This window comes from Canis aureus, chromosome X, assembly GCF_053574225.1.
Source record: "Canis aureus isolate CA01 chromosome X, VMU_Caureus_v.1.0, whole genome shotgun sequence".
Lineage (NCBI taxonomy): Eukaryota > Metazoa > Chordata > Mammalia > Carnivora > Canidae > Canis > Canis aureus.
This window is the reverse complement of record NC_135649.1, coordinates 9,671,626-9,685,974: the sequence shown is the minus strand read 5'-3', so window position 1 is coordinate 9,685,974 and position 14,349 is coordinate 9,671,626. Positions and strand designations below refer to the sequence as shown.

The following is a 14,349-nucleotide window of genomic DNA, read 5'->3' as shown; positions in this document are numbered from 1 at the left end:
GCCAATTTTCCAACTTTAAAATGCCAGTGAGTGCCTGGTGTGGTAAATATCTTTCATTAGTCTTGCCGTTTTCAGATTTTATCAGAATATGTATGTACCCAAGTGTATTTCTGGATGACTTTAACACCACTTTGTCAAATTCAGGGAAGATTGTGTGATTTTTTTTGTACAATTATCATAAAGCATACATTGAATTTAGGGGAAGAAACCTCATTACAAATATCAAATGTTCCCTTACAGTAAAATGAAGATCTGTTCATTCCAGCTTCCTTTCATATGACTTAGGAGATACTGTGATTTCTCTTTATAGCTTTAGAACAATTCTTGATAGATTTATTCATATAAAGGCATTAGATATTTTTCCTTTTATTGTGACTTTACACACACATACACACACATGCACACACACATAATAGAGAGGTTCAGAAGGAGATTCTCCAAAATGTGCCACTTTGGTACATGGATTATTTCAGCTGAAGATAATCAAGACTTAAAAGATTCAGGAAAAGCTTTTACCTCTCCCTTAAATGCCTTTAAGAATTTTGATAGAGGGCCTGGTCCAGGAAAAGAGCTATCACCAGAGAGAAGTACAGAGAGTCTGAGCTAGGTGTGGTAAGCTGGAAGGAGCGCCACAGAGCCTAGCGATCAGATTCCTCCCTGTGTCCCACTGTCTGCATGGCAGGACAAACATTTGTTTACCAAACATTTGCTCTTCACGTCTTCCTGTGAACTGTCTTCCTTCCCTTTGAAGCCCTAGATCCGCTACCCCTGTCTGCTTAGCTCAGGATAGCATCCAAGCCTCAATGCCTCTGAGCCCCCTCAAGCCTTTGTAGGGCTCCAAAACATTTTTTTTTCTCCTGTTAATCTGTCTTACGTCAATTTAATTAATAGACCAGGCAAAAGAATCCAGAAGGGTAGAGAAAAAATGTTCTTCCCCTGCAATAATTATATTATTACATTATATATTGTTACATTAATATATATTATATATAATTAGTTTTTACTTACCTGATTTGACTGTCTTAATAGTTTTCATAGTTTTTACCTTATTATCTTGGGATTTCTAACTAGATAATATATTCTATGAGTTTGCATTGCATCATGAAAATCAAGTGAAAATTGTACCTCTAATAATAGTAAAGGTTTTTGTTTTTGTTTTTGTTTTTGTTTTTAAACAGCCACCACATTCTCATTTGTACTAAATGCTACATGTCTCCATACAGGAGAATCAAGCAGCATCCCTGATTTGGGTGCTCCCTCCACAAACAAAACCCCAAATGCTCTGGCAGACATATGGTCATAGTCAATGCCAATACTGCCCTCAGTGGGCCTTAAATCACATGTATTAGAGACAGGTTGTTCTCTGGACTCATATACCAAAAGATGACAGGATTTTGGATAGCAAAGCAATATGTTATTCATAAATATGGGCTACAGAATTAGAACCATATTTTGGTTAAAAAAAAAAAAAACCTTAGCGTGTTGGCTGATTTGCAGTTTAGCAAAGTATTTTTAAGTAGCTTCATTCTTGACCTGTGTGACTACTCCACCAGAAATGCAGTATAATGATTACATCTGATTTTTAGGAAAGACAAATGGGTCCTTAGAAGAATAGGTAGGAGGTATGATGGTTTGTGACATTTGTCTGAGTGTACCGTTGACTTCTAGTCTCCTTTCCTATGACAAAAGTCAATCTTCCCTTGATGAAACTCTTGGAAGGGATTTATGACACCTGAGTTCTTTTTGAAGGCTCTGCCTTTAGGTAGATAAGGGGAGTTCAGAGAAAGTCAACTTCGTTATTTTTCAAAAGACTACTGTTCAAAGTAATCAAAATACCAAAATGGCATATTTTACAGTGGCATATTCTGCTACCCTTCAAAGATTTCCTTGATCACTTTATTTAATTATACAACCTGTCCCCATACTGGAACTCTAGAACCTTTTTTAACCTGGATGTATATTTTAACCGTTGAACTTTATTTTATTTTTACTTAAATCCACTATAGTCAACATACAAAGCGATAATAGTTTCAGGTGTACAATATAGCAACTTATTTCTATACATTGCTCAGTGCTTATCAAGAGAAGTGTACTCTTAATCCTCTTCATCTATTTCACCCATTTTCCCCCGGTCTGGTAACCATAAGTTTGTTCTCTATAGTTAAGAGTCTGGAATTTCTCACATCTTTTTTTGTTCATTTGTTTTGTTTCTTAAACTCCATATGAGTGAAATCATATGGTATTTGTCTTTCTCTGCCTTATTTTGCTTAGCATTATTGTCTCTAGATCCATTCACATCATCACAAATGGCAAGATTTCATTATTTTTTATGGCTGAGTAACACTTCATTGTATATATACATCTTCTTTATCCATTCATCTATCAATGGGCGCTTGGGGTGCTTCCATATTTTGGCTATTGTAAATAATGCTGCAATAAACATAGGGGTGCATTTATCTTTTCAAATTAGTGTTTTTGTATTCTTTGAGTAAATACCCAGTAGTGGAATTATTGGACCATATGGTGATTCTATTTTTAATGTTTTGCGGAATCTCCATACTGTTTTCCATAGTGACTGCACCAGTTTGCATTCACACCAACAGTGCAAGAGGGTCCTCTGACCTTTATTTTCACCACCCTCTAATGGTATATAACTTAAGTCTGTGCCCTTTCCTCCCACCTAGAATGCAAGTTCCATGAGGACAAGTATTCTTGAATCTTTTGTTTAAAAATAGCATGTAACTGTCACTGATAAATATTTGTTGAGCAAATACCAGACAGCAGTGTCTAACTATTATAATTAAAACAACTATCTGGTTCAAGAAGTAACTGAAGGATCAATATAACAAACTGAAAGCTCAAATGTTATGAGACCCAATTTCATACTGGCAGGAAAAAAAAAAAAGAAACCTGAAAGACCAACTTCCCAGTATTTACCCAAATAAATTCCACATGGGTTAAAGAGGTAGAGTATAAAATATGAAGCATAAAATCACAATCCAGAAAGGAACATACACTATCTTTTGTTAAGCAAAGAAGTCAGAAAAGGAAAGAAGATGCAGAAAAACAGAATGAGGTCATACTTGCACAAACAAAACGAGGTGGAAGAAAAAGCTTTATTTGTACACATTTATGAGTTAGTAGATGATTGTGTCAGCAAAGAAAAAAATGTGGACAGATTAGTACAGGGTATTTGGTAATGGTTGAGGCTGGATATGTGGGTCGAATACTAATTTTTTCTTTCTATAGTTGTGTCTAAAATATTAGAATCAGAAAGTAGTATCTTTAAATTATAATTACACACAGATTTTTTTTATTAATTTAGCTCCTACCACATTAAACAAATTAAAGTCTCAAGCTTCCCAATCTGTAAAAAGGAATATTCCTGGCCTTACAACTAGTAACAACAATTATAACAAGGGCAGCCCCGGTGACGCAGCGGTTTAGCGCCGCCTGCAGCCCAGGGCATGATCCTGGAGTCCTGGGATCGAGTCCCACGTCAGGCTCCCTGCATGGAGCCTGCTTCTCCCTCTGCCTGTGTCTCTGCCTCTCTCTACATCTCTATGAATAAATAAAGACTTAAAAAATATATTAAAAAAAACAATTATAACAATGACAATTATTAACATTTACCCAGTTCTCACTAACATTTAGGCACTATGCTAAGAGCTATTTTGTGATTCTACTCATTTAATCTGCATAATAAAACTCATGACAGAAAATATTATTACTTCTGCCTCAATGATCTGTCAAGAGGGTTAAATGAGCCAATGCACATAAAAATACTGCTATAAACTAAACACAATCTAGAAACGGAAGTAATCACGTCATTTTTATATGCAGTCATACACCTAATGAAACAAATTTATTGATAATTTAGTTTGTTTATCCTTGAGAACTTATATCCTTGGATCTCAGCATACAAGCACTCTGAACAATCCAATCCATTAGCTAAGCTTAATCACCACTCCAATATCACCATGTTGGAGTAGTAATTCTAGTAGTAATTAGCCACATTTATAGACTTCACCAAAAACAAAATATTTAGGGGCACCTGAGTGGCACAGTTGGTTAAGCATCCGACTTCAGGTTTCAGCTCGGGCTATGACCCCATGATCATGTGATCAAGCCCCACACTGGGCCCTGTGCTCAGTGCAGAGTCTGCTTTTTGTTCTCTTTCCCTCTCCCTCTACCCCTCCCTCTAGTGCACTCACGCTCTCTCCCTATCTGTCAAATAAATAAAAATCTTTAAATAAAATAAATTAAAATAAAACATTTGGGAGGATCAAGAGATACAAACTTCCAGTTATAAAATAAATAAGTAATGGAGATATATGTATAGCACAGTGAATACAGTCAATAATATTAGTATTAACTTTGTATGATGACAGTAGGTAACTAGACATACTATGATCAGTTTGCAATGTATACAAATGTCAAATTACTGTGTTGTATAAATGAAACTAATATAATATTGTATGTCAATTATACTTCAATAAAAAACATAAAAACGTTGTGCTTCAAAGGACACTATTAAAAAGTGAAAAGGTGGGTGCCTGGGTGGCTAAGTGGTTAAGTGTCTGCCTTTGGGTCAGGTTGTTATCCTGGAATCTGGGATCAAGTCCTCCATCAGGTTCCCTGTAGGGAGCCTGCCTCTCCCTCTGCAAATGTCTCTGCCTCTCTCTCTCTCTCTCTCTCTCAGTCTCATCAACAAATAAAATCTTTAAAAAAAAAGTGAAAAGGCAACCCACAGAATGGGAAAAAATACTTGCAAATTTTATATTTGATAAGAACTTATTATCCAGGTTATATCACTAACTCTTACAACTTAATAAGAAGACAATCCAATTTTTAAAAATGATAAAAGGATCTGGTTGCCTGTGTGGCTCAGTCAGTTAAGTGGCTGACTCTTGGTTTCAGCTCAGGTCATGATCTCAGGGTCCTGGGATTGAGCCCAATGAGCCCAATTCTGGGCTCCCTGCTCAGCAAGGAGTCTGCTTCCCCTCTCCCTCTTCCTCTGCCTGCCCCCCTCTGCTTGTGCACTCTCTCACTCTGAAATACATCTTTTTTAAAAATGGGAAAAGGATCTAGAGACTTTTTCAAAAAAGATAAATGGGCCAATAAGTACATTAAAAGATGCTCAATGTCATTAGTTATTAGGGGGATGCAAATCAAAATCACAATGAGATACGACTTCACATCCTGTAAGATTAAGAAAAAAAGACAATAGCAATGATTTTTTTAAGATTTTATTTATTTATTTATTTGAGAGAGAGCGTGAGCCAGAGGGAGAGGGAGAGAGAAACTAAAGCAGAGTCCACTCTGAGTGCAGAGCCCAACATGGGGCTCAATCTTGTGACCATGAGATCATGACCTGAGCCAAAACCAAGAGTCAGATGCTCAATCGAGCCACTCAGGCACCCCAACAATAGCAATTCTTTGCGAGGTTGAGAAATCATTGCTGGTGAGAATGTAAATATGGCAGCTACTTTGGAACAAAGTCTGGCAGTCCCTCAAAATGTTCAAATATAGAGTTACTGTATGACCCAGCAATTTTACCTAGGTCAATTCCACCCAAAAGAAGTCAACACACATGTCTACACAAAAATGTGCACACAAATATTCATTTAACTGTTATTCATAAGAGCTAAAAAATGTAAGTAACACACATGACCATGTACAGATGAATGGACAAACACAGTTTCCATATCCATACAATGGAATAGTGTTGAGTGATAAAATAAAGAATGAAGTAATGATATATTAGTAAGCCTTGAAAATATGCCAGGTATAAGAAAATGGATACAAAGGGCCATATATCAAATGATTTCATTTATATGCAATGTCCATTATAAGCAAATTCACAAAGGATATAAAGTAGAATAGTGGTTGCCAGGTGCTGGAGAAGGGGGATCCTCAGTGACTGCTAGTGGATATAGAGTTCCTTTCGAAGTGATGAAAACATCCTGGCATAAGACGTGGTAATGATTGCACAACCCCCTGAATAAACTAAAATATACTGAGTTGTAAACTTTAAAGGGTAGATGTTATGGTAGTTATATCTTAATTTTTAAAAAGTCAGTGTTGGAAGAGGCCATATGTATTCAGTGCATCACAATCTTCATATCACAGATGGACAAGGGACTTGCCCAAGGAAATAGGATGATGTAGGATGGATTAATACTAACAACATAAATGGCAGAAACAAGTCAACACAAAATGCTTACAATGTGCCAAGGATTTTTCGAAGTTTTTCACACACATGCATTTATTGAGTTCTTACTAGAACCTATGATATATATATATATATATATATATATACATATATATATTTACTGATGACAAAAAAAATAAGGAAAAAAATTTAATAACTGTCTTTACATCTCACAGCCATCAAGTTCATCCCTGACCAGTGTCTGTGTCTGATCGCCTCACTGCAGCACCTCACGTCCTCTCATGACTAATCCTGCACTAGCACATACAAAATATTTGAGGAAATCACTGAATAAGTTCAGTTCCTCTTACGGAGTTTGGCCAATCCCAGATGCCCAAGGGAAGGGTCCTTGGAGAATGGCAAAGCTGGGCACTGTCCTTCCATCCTTGGCTGCTTTACTGGTTCAGCTGGCCTGGGTTAGGGGATAGAGGAGGAAATAAGATTTCTACCCTTTCTATACTCACACCCTTGACCCATCTCCACTTTCATTACCAGGGTTCCAGCCAGGGCTGTGGTCATTGCTTTTCTGTAACGTGAATTGTAGGGGCTTTTGGGGCACAGAGAAGTATGGTGGGAGACTGTTCTTGTCTTTTTGGAAAAGCAAACCATTTTCAAAGTTCCATTCCTGACAATGTGAACACCAGAGGTTAGAGAAGGTAAAGATACTTCCTAATAGAAGAAAACACAGGAACAAGACTCTTCTGAGTCCTAATAATCATCCAGGTAAATGTAGAGCAGGTGATGAGATCCCAACTGAGGGAGGTTTGCAAGTTGGAGGGCAGTGGGTCAGCATTCTCTAGGGTTATGGGAAAATGTTGGGTATGCTCATGATGATGTGGTGGAGAGAGAAATGAAAGCTATACTGAGAGTGTAGGGGGGAGTGGGCATTCCTCCATTACAGCCCTGCAGTGTGCAGTGCCCTAACCAGAGAACTTGTCTGCGTAGAGTGATGCTCAACAAGAATAAAGTTTGTAGTGGCTTTTGGACCAGTGGTGGGGGTGGAGCTATAGGTGCCCCTCAGCTGCTTTCCCTGAACTCAAGAGGGCCCTGGCAGCCATTGGATGTCAGGCATTCTCAAGGTGTTTCTCAGGCTTTCTATGTATGTTAAGACTCTAAAACCAGTAGGCCAATGGTAGTTAATCACAATTTATAGGACGGGGTTCTCAGAAGAGATGGAGCTTAACCCCTGATGTAAGTACAAAAGTAGGCAAGAAATCCAGCTTTGGTTCTCCTGGAAAGATATGCAGCCTTCTTTATATATGTCTAGAAAGAGTAAGATAAATTTATGTCTAACAGTTTTGCATATTTGGAGTTTTGATATGTATGTTTTCTCATTTCTCACATTCATTGTCTTCACTAGTTATTAATTGTGACAAGAAACATTCTAATTTTTGTATATTTCATTTTTTGCCCTTCCCACCTTATCTCTGACACAACCTAGCCATGTGGTTTTCTTGAAGCATTAATCTTTAGAGGAATTTGGAAAGGAGGAAAGGAAAATTTCAGCTTGCATCAAGAATTCCTGAATTAACTTATTATGGTAGAAAATATTTGTAGTTCTTGTATCTGATAGGAGTCAAATGCATATTATATAAATAATCCCTACAACCTAATAATAAAACAAGTTAATTATTTTTGTTGTTTTCTTTTTTCTTCAAGTTTTAAGAATTTATTTATTTATTAATTTATTTATTTATTCATGAGAGACAGAGAGAGAGAGGCAGAGACACAGGCAGAGGGAAAAGCAGGCTCCATGCAGGAAGCCTGATGTGGGACTCGATCCCAGGACTCCGGGATCACGCCCTGAGCCAATGGCAGATGCTCAACCACTGAGCCACCCAGGCATCCCTTCAAGTTTTTGTTTAAATTACAGTTAGTTAACACAGTGACTGTAGTTAGTGTAATATTAGTTTCAGATGCAGAAGTCAATAATTCATCACTTAATACAACACCCAGTGCTCATCACAAGCGCCCTCCTTAATCCCTGTCACCCATTCAACCCATCCCTCTGCCCACCTCCCCTCTAGTAACCCTGAATTTGTTCTCAATAATGAAGAGTCCCTTTTCTGGTTGACCTCTCTCTTCCCCCTCCCCCATGTTCATCTGTTTTGTTTCTTAAATTCCACATATGAGTAAAATCATATAGTATTTGTTTTTCTCTGAATTATTTTGCTTAGCCTTATAGTCTCTAGATCCATCCATGTCATTGCAAATGGCAAGATTTTGTTCTTTTTTTTATGAATGAGATGGTTGAGTAGTATTCCATTGTGTATGTAGATATCACATCTTCTTTATCCATTCATCAGTCAGTGGACATTTGGGCTCTTTCCATAGTTTGGCTATTATTGATATTGCTGCAATAAACATCAGGATGCTTGTATTCTTTCAAATCAGTATTTTTGTATCTTTTGGAAAAACACATAGTAGTGCAATTCCTGGATCACAGAGTAGTTTCTATGTCTAACTTTTTGAGGAACATCCATACTGTTTTCCACCGTGGCTGCAGCAGTTTGCATTCCCACCAACAGTGTAAGAGGATTCCTGTTTCTCCACATCCCCTCCTGTGTTGTTACTTTTAGCTATTCTGTTGTTGTTTCCTGTGTGGTTAATTTTAGCCATTCTGACCTGTGTGAGATGATATCTCATTGTAGTTTTGATTTGTATTTTTCTGATGATCAGTGATATTAAGCATCTTTTCATGTGTCTGTTGCCATCTATGTGTCTTCTTTGATGAAATGGAAGGCAAGCTAATTAAAAAGTAGGAGAGGGCTGCCTGGCTGGCTCAGTCGGTAGAGTATACAACTCCTGACCTTGGGGTTGTAAGTTCATGTCCACGTTGGGTTAGACATTATTTAAAAATAAAATTATTTTTTTATAGAAGGCTCCAAACTCAGCATGGGTCTTGAACTCATGACCCTAAGATCAAGAGTCAGATGCTCTAACACCTGAGCTACCCAGGTGCCCTAAAAGTAAAATATTTTTAAAAAGTAGGGGAAATAGTGGACACCTGGGTGGCTCAGTGGTTGGGCATCTGCCTTTGGCTCAGGGTGTGATCCTGGTCCAGGAATCAGGTCCTGCATCAGGGTCCCTACAAGGAGCCTGTTTTTCCCTTCTCCCTCTGTCTATCTCTCTGCCTCTCTTGGTGTGTCTATCATGAATGAATGAATGAATGAATGAATGGTAGGGGAAATGGATTTGAATAGATACTTAACCAAAGAATATATGCTAATGGTCAATAAGCACCTAATATGATTACTATGATTAGTCATTAGAGAAATATAAATTTAAAATACAGTGAGATACCACTTTATAGTCACTAGGTCACAGTAAAAAAAAAAGACTGTAACAAGTATTGGTGATGATGGGGAGAAACTAGAAAAATCATACAGTGCTATGAAGATTGGAAAGTAATTAAGCCACTTTGGAAAACACCTTAGCTATTCCTCAAAACACAGAGTTCACCTATAATCTAGCACTTGCACACCTAGTTATATACTCAAGGTAAATATAGATCCAGACCAGAAGGTGCCCATGAATGCTCCTAGTAGCATTATTCACAATAGCTGAAAACTGGAAACAACCCAAATGTCCATCAACTGATGAAGAGATACCCAAAATGTGGTCTATCTATACCACAGAATAGTATTCATCCATAAAAAGGGAATGAGGTACTGGGACATGCTACAACATCTATGTGTCTTGAAAACAATATGATAATCGGAAAAATATAACAGGCATAAAATACCTGATATTTTATGACTCCATTTACATGGTATGTCCAGAAATTCAAATCCAAAGCGAAGAACATAGAACAGTGGTTGCCTGGAGCCAGGGGAACAGGAAGCCAAACACAAATGAGCAATAAATGTCTTTTAGAGTTGAAGGTACTGCTGTAAATTTAATTATAGTAATGGGTGCACACCTGCAGATTCCCTAAAATTCTTTGAATCGAATAACATGAAACCAATGTATGTTGTGGGATGTAAATTACATCTCAATTTTTTTTTTTTAAAGAAGCGAAAACAGGGATGTCATATTCATTGTTCTACTCAGGAAGGTGGCCTTGCCTACGTTATAATAAAATCTGCAGGTGGCAGCCCAGGTGGGGGCGTTCAGGGCTTTAGCGCCACCTTCGGCCTGGGGCGTGATCCTGGGGTCCTGGGTCGAGTCCCATGTCGGGCTCCCTGCGGCGAGCCTGCTTCTCCCTCTGCCTGTGTCTCTGCCTCTCTCTCTCTCTCTCTCTGTGTCTCTCATGAATAAATAAATAAAATTTTAAAAAACGGATCCCTGGTTGGCTCAGCGGTTTAGCGCCTGCCTTAGGCCCAGGGCATGATCCTGGAGACCCGGGATCGAGTCCCACGTCGGGCTCCCGGTGCATGGAGCCTGCTTCTCCGTCTGCCTGTGTCTCTGTCTCTCTCTCTCTCTCTCTGTGTCTCTCATGAATAAATAAATAAAATTTTAAAAAACGGATCCCTGGGTGGCTCAGCGGTTTAGCGCCTGCCTTAGGCCCAGGGCATGATCCTGGAGACCCGGGATCGAGTCCCACGACGGGCTCCCTGCATGGAGCCTGCTTCTCCGTCTGCCTGTGTCTCTGCCTCTCTGTCTGTGTGTCTCTCATGAATAAATAAAATATTAAATAAATAAATAATCTTTTAAAAGGGGGATCCCTGCGGTTTAGCGCCTGCATTAAGCCCAGGGCATGTCCCTGGAGCCCCGGATCGAGTCCCACGTCGGGCTCCCTGCATGGAGCCTGCCACTCTCTCTGCGTCTCTCTCATGAGAAAATAATTAAAATCTTTTTAAAAATAAAAAAAATAAAAATAAAAATAAATAAATAAAATAAATAAAACCTGCCCCTTTCGGAGTAATGTCTACCAAGGCAAAGCTTGGGAACAGAGTAAGGATAAGGCACAGAAGTGTCCTTCTTCGAGTCCCGGATTTTTTTTAAAAAAGTGGCAATGCAAAGCGGGGTGCGACTCTTTTTTCTTTGCCTCAGGCTGCGATATAACTCCACGAACGACCGTCTGGCCCTGATTTTTTTCTTTAATTTCACTCCTATGTATGTGTTTCCCTCTGTCTGAGGCTGTACCGCGATTTCTCCGCAGAAACGGTCTTGAGTCCGTAAAACTGACGCAGGAGGCTCTGAATTCGACCCTCAAGAACACTCAGCGAATAGGCCGCTTTTGCTAGTTAATTCTCGTTAAAATTTCGTAGGAGAACGTAAAGAATAAAGCAGGTGGGAACATTCTAGAAAATGAAAGGATCTCTACTCACTCTTCAGAAACATGTCCTGGAGAAGTGCAGCCAAGGCCGCTCGTCAGCCGGCCAGGGCCTGGGCAGGAAACTGCGCCCCCCCTGACGACGCGGCGCAAGTTGTCCCGAAGCGCAGGAGCGCCTCACTGGGCCCGAGGAAACTTCTGTCCGGTCCCCGAAAAAGGCGCCGACCTCCGCCGGCCGACGACGCATGCGCATCACACGAGCCAGCCGCGGTGGGTTCGCGCGCCCCCTGCTGGCCGTCAGGACGCAGCGCAGGAGGCTCGAGCCCGCTTGCTTCAGGGTCGGTGTGCCCCTTGGCGGTGCTCCCGCTGAATGGCCGAAATTCAATATTCCGATCAGTCGCTGCCACGACGTGGGAAGTTCGAACAGAGCTGGAGCCCACTGCTCTGTGCCCAGATGGAAATTCATGGGCAGAACCCGGATAGAGGTTCAAGGTCAATATACAACATTCAGTTGATTTTCTGTATCCCAGTGAGAAATACTTCTTGGAATATGAATGGCACAAGGCCATTTTCAGGACCCTGGATAACAACAGAAACGGACATTCTCAAGTATGGATCTAGCAAAACATTAGCAGACTCTTGTGAAAAATATATGAAACACGCTTGAAAGCAAATGCAAGAAAAGTAAGTCTGTTGGGATAGTCTTTATATATATAATATATATAAATATATATAAATATATAAATATATGAATATAAATTATATAAATTGATAATTTATATAATTATATAAATATATGAATTTATTATAAATATTAAATATATAAATATATATAAATATATAATATAGTATATATGAATTATATATAAAATATAAATATATTTAAAATATAAAATATATAAATATAAATAAATATATAAATTTATATATAGAAATATATAAATATTTATAGAAATATAAATATATATTTATGTATGATTCATATAAATATATATCATATATATTTATATATGTATTTATATATAAACTTATAATTTATATAATTATATAAATATTAAATTCATATAAATATAAATATATATTTATATATAGGCAATATATATAATAAATATATATTTATATATAAGTACATAATATATATTATATATTATATATGATAATAATATATAATATAAATATATAATAAAATAAAATATATTTTTATATAAATAAGTATACATATTTCTATTTATGTTTTTATATATGTTATATTTATATTTTTATATATAATATTTATATATTTTAATATATTTATATATTTATATATATTTATATGTTTAAAATATTTTTATATATTTATATATATTTTATAAATATTTATATATATTTTTTATTGGTGTTCAATTTGCCAACATACAGAATAACACCCAGTGCTCATCCCGTCAAGTGCCCCCCTCAGTGCCCGTCACCCATTCACCCCCACCCCCCGCCTTCCTCCCCTTCCACCACCCCTAGTTCGTTTCCCAGAGTTAGGAGTCTCTCATGTTCTGTCTCCCTTTCTGATATTTCCCACTCATTTTTTCTCCTTTCCCCTTTATTCCCTTTCACTATTTTTGCATATTCCCCAAATGAATGAGACCGTATAATGTTTGTCCTTCTCCGATTTATTCATGATTTTTTTTTCCTTTGGTGAGAACATCTAAGTTCTTCTCTCTTAGTGAATTTCCATTATACAATGTGGTGTTATCAGCTACAGTCACTATGTTTTATACTAGATCTTCAGTCCTTACTTATCTAATAGATGGAAATTTATACCCTTTTACCAGCATTTCTCTATTTCCTCCATCCTCTAACCCCTGGGGTTTCCCTATAAGTTCTTAGCACAAGAAAAAAATTGTAAACATGCTAACGGATGTTAAATAAGCTTATTTCGATACTTATTTTGCAAAATATACATATGTAAAATCATATTGTACATTTAAAACTATTACAACGTTGTATGTCAATTTTATCTCAAGTAAAAAAATAACATCTTCATCTTATTTGCATAAGTAACTACAGCCAAACAGATAACTTTAAAAGACAGTTGATTAAGGGTTGGACTCTTGATTTCAGCCTAGGTCATGGTATCAGGGTTGTGAGTTTGAGCCCCAAGCCAGGCTCCATGCTCAGCATGGAGATTCTCTCTCTCTCCCTCCCCCTCTGCTCCAGGTGTTTGCTCTCACTCTCTCTCTTTCTCTCTTTCTCCCTCTTTCTCAAAAAATAAGTAAAAGACATTTTCTCTATTAATGGTAGACCAAAATTAATTATGTAAACTTAAGTATAAAGACCTCCACCTAAGTTCGTAAACTAATATAGACATATAAAATAGGAATAACTGTTTTAAGACTAGTATAAAAAGGTAGGGATATAAAACAGCTACACACAGAATAAAGAGTTGAAAATGTAAAATTCATGCTTCCTTTCAAGTCTTTTTATACTTTTATCAATTACTAATTAAATTAACTTTATTTAGTTTATTTTACTTTTATTAACTGTTAATTTACTCTTCCCATTAGTTCTTTTCCTTTTCATATATTTTACCCTTTCATCCCTTAATAGATGTTGGAGAATCATTTAAAGGGGATTTTCTAGAATTATATAATACAAGAATTATTTCTGGAAATGTTATGAATATAATCACTTTTTCATATTTCAAAGCAAATGAAATTTATTAAGGATAAGTAAATATTTTCACTTCCTAGATATAACCTATTTCTGTGACAGTTATTTATTTAGAAAATTTTAGGGATGCCTGGGTGGCTCACTGGTTGAGCATCTGACTTTGGCTCAGGTTGTGATCCCTGGGACTGAGTCCCTCATCATGCTCCCCACAGGGAGCCTGCTTCTCCCTTTGCCTATGTCTCTGCCTCTCTCTTTGCATCTCTCATGAATAAAT

The 14,349-nt window shown here is 37.4% G+C and overlaps 1 long non-coding RNA gene across 4 annotated transcripts in view; it reads right to left on the bottom strand.

Annotated features, from left to right (window-relative positions):
• Positions 1-11,654, bottom strand: part of LOC144308367 (uncharacterized) — a 141,046-nt gene extending 129,392 nt beyond the window's left edge. For 2 of the 4 annotated variants that reach the window (XR_013374837.1, XR_013374839.1), the window contains exon 1: positions 11,488-11,654. This is a non-coding gene — a long non-coding RNA (uncharacterized LOC144308367). Of the gene's footprint in view, positions 1-9,959; positions 10,043-11,487 lie in introns of those variants that run through there. The other 2 variants (XR_013374836.1, XR_013374840.1) reach the window with 1 other exon arrangement.
• Positions 11,655-14,349: the final 2,695 nt, after the last annotated feature.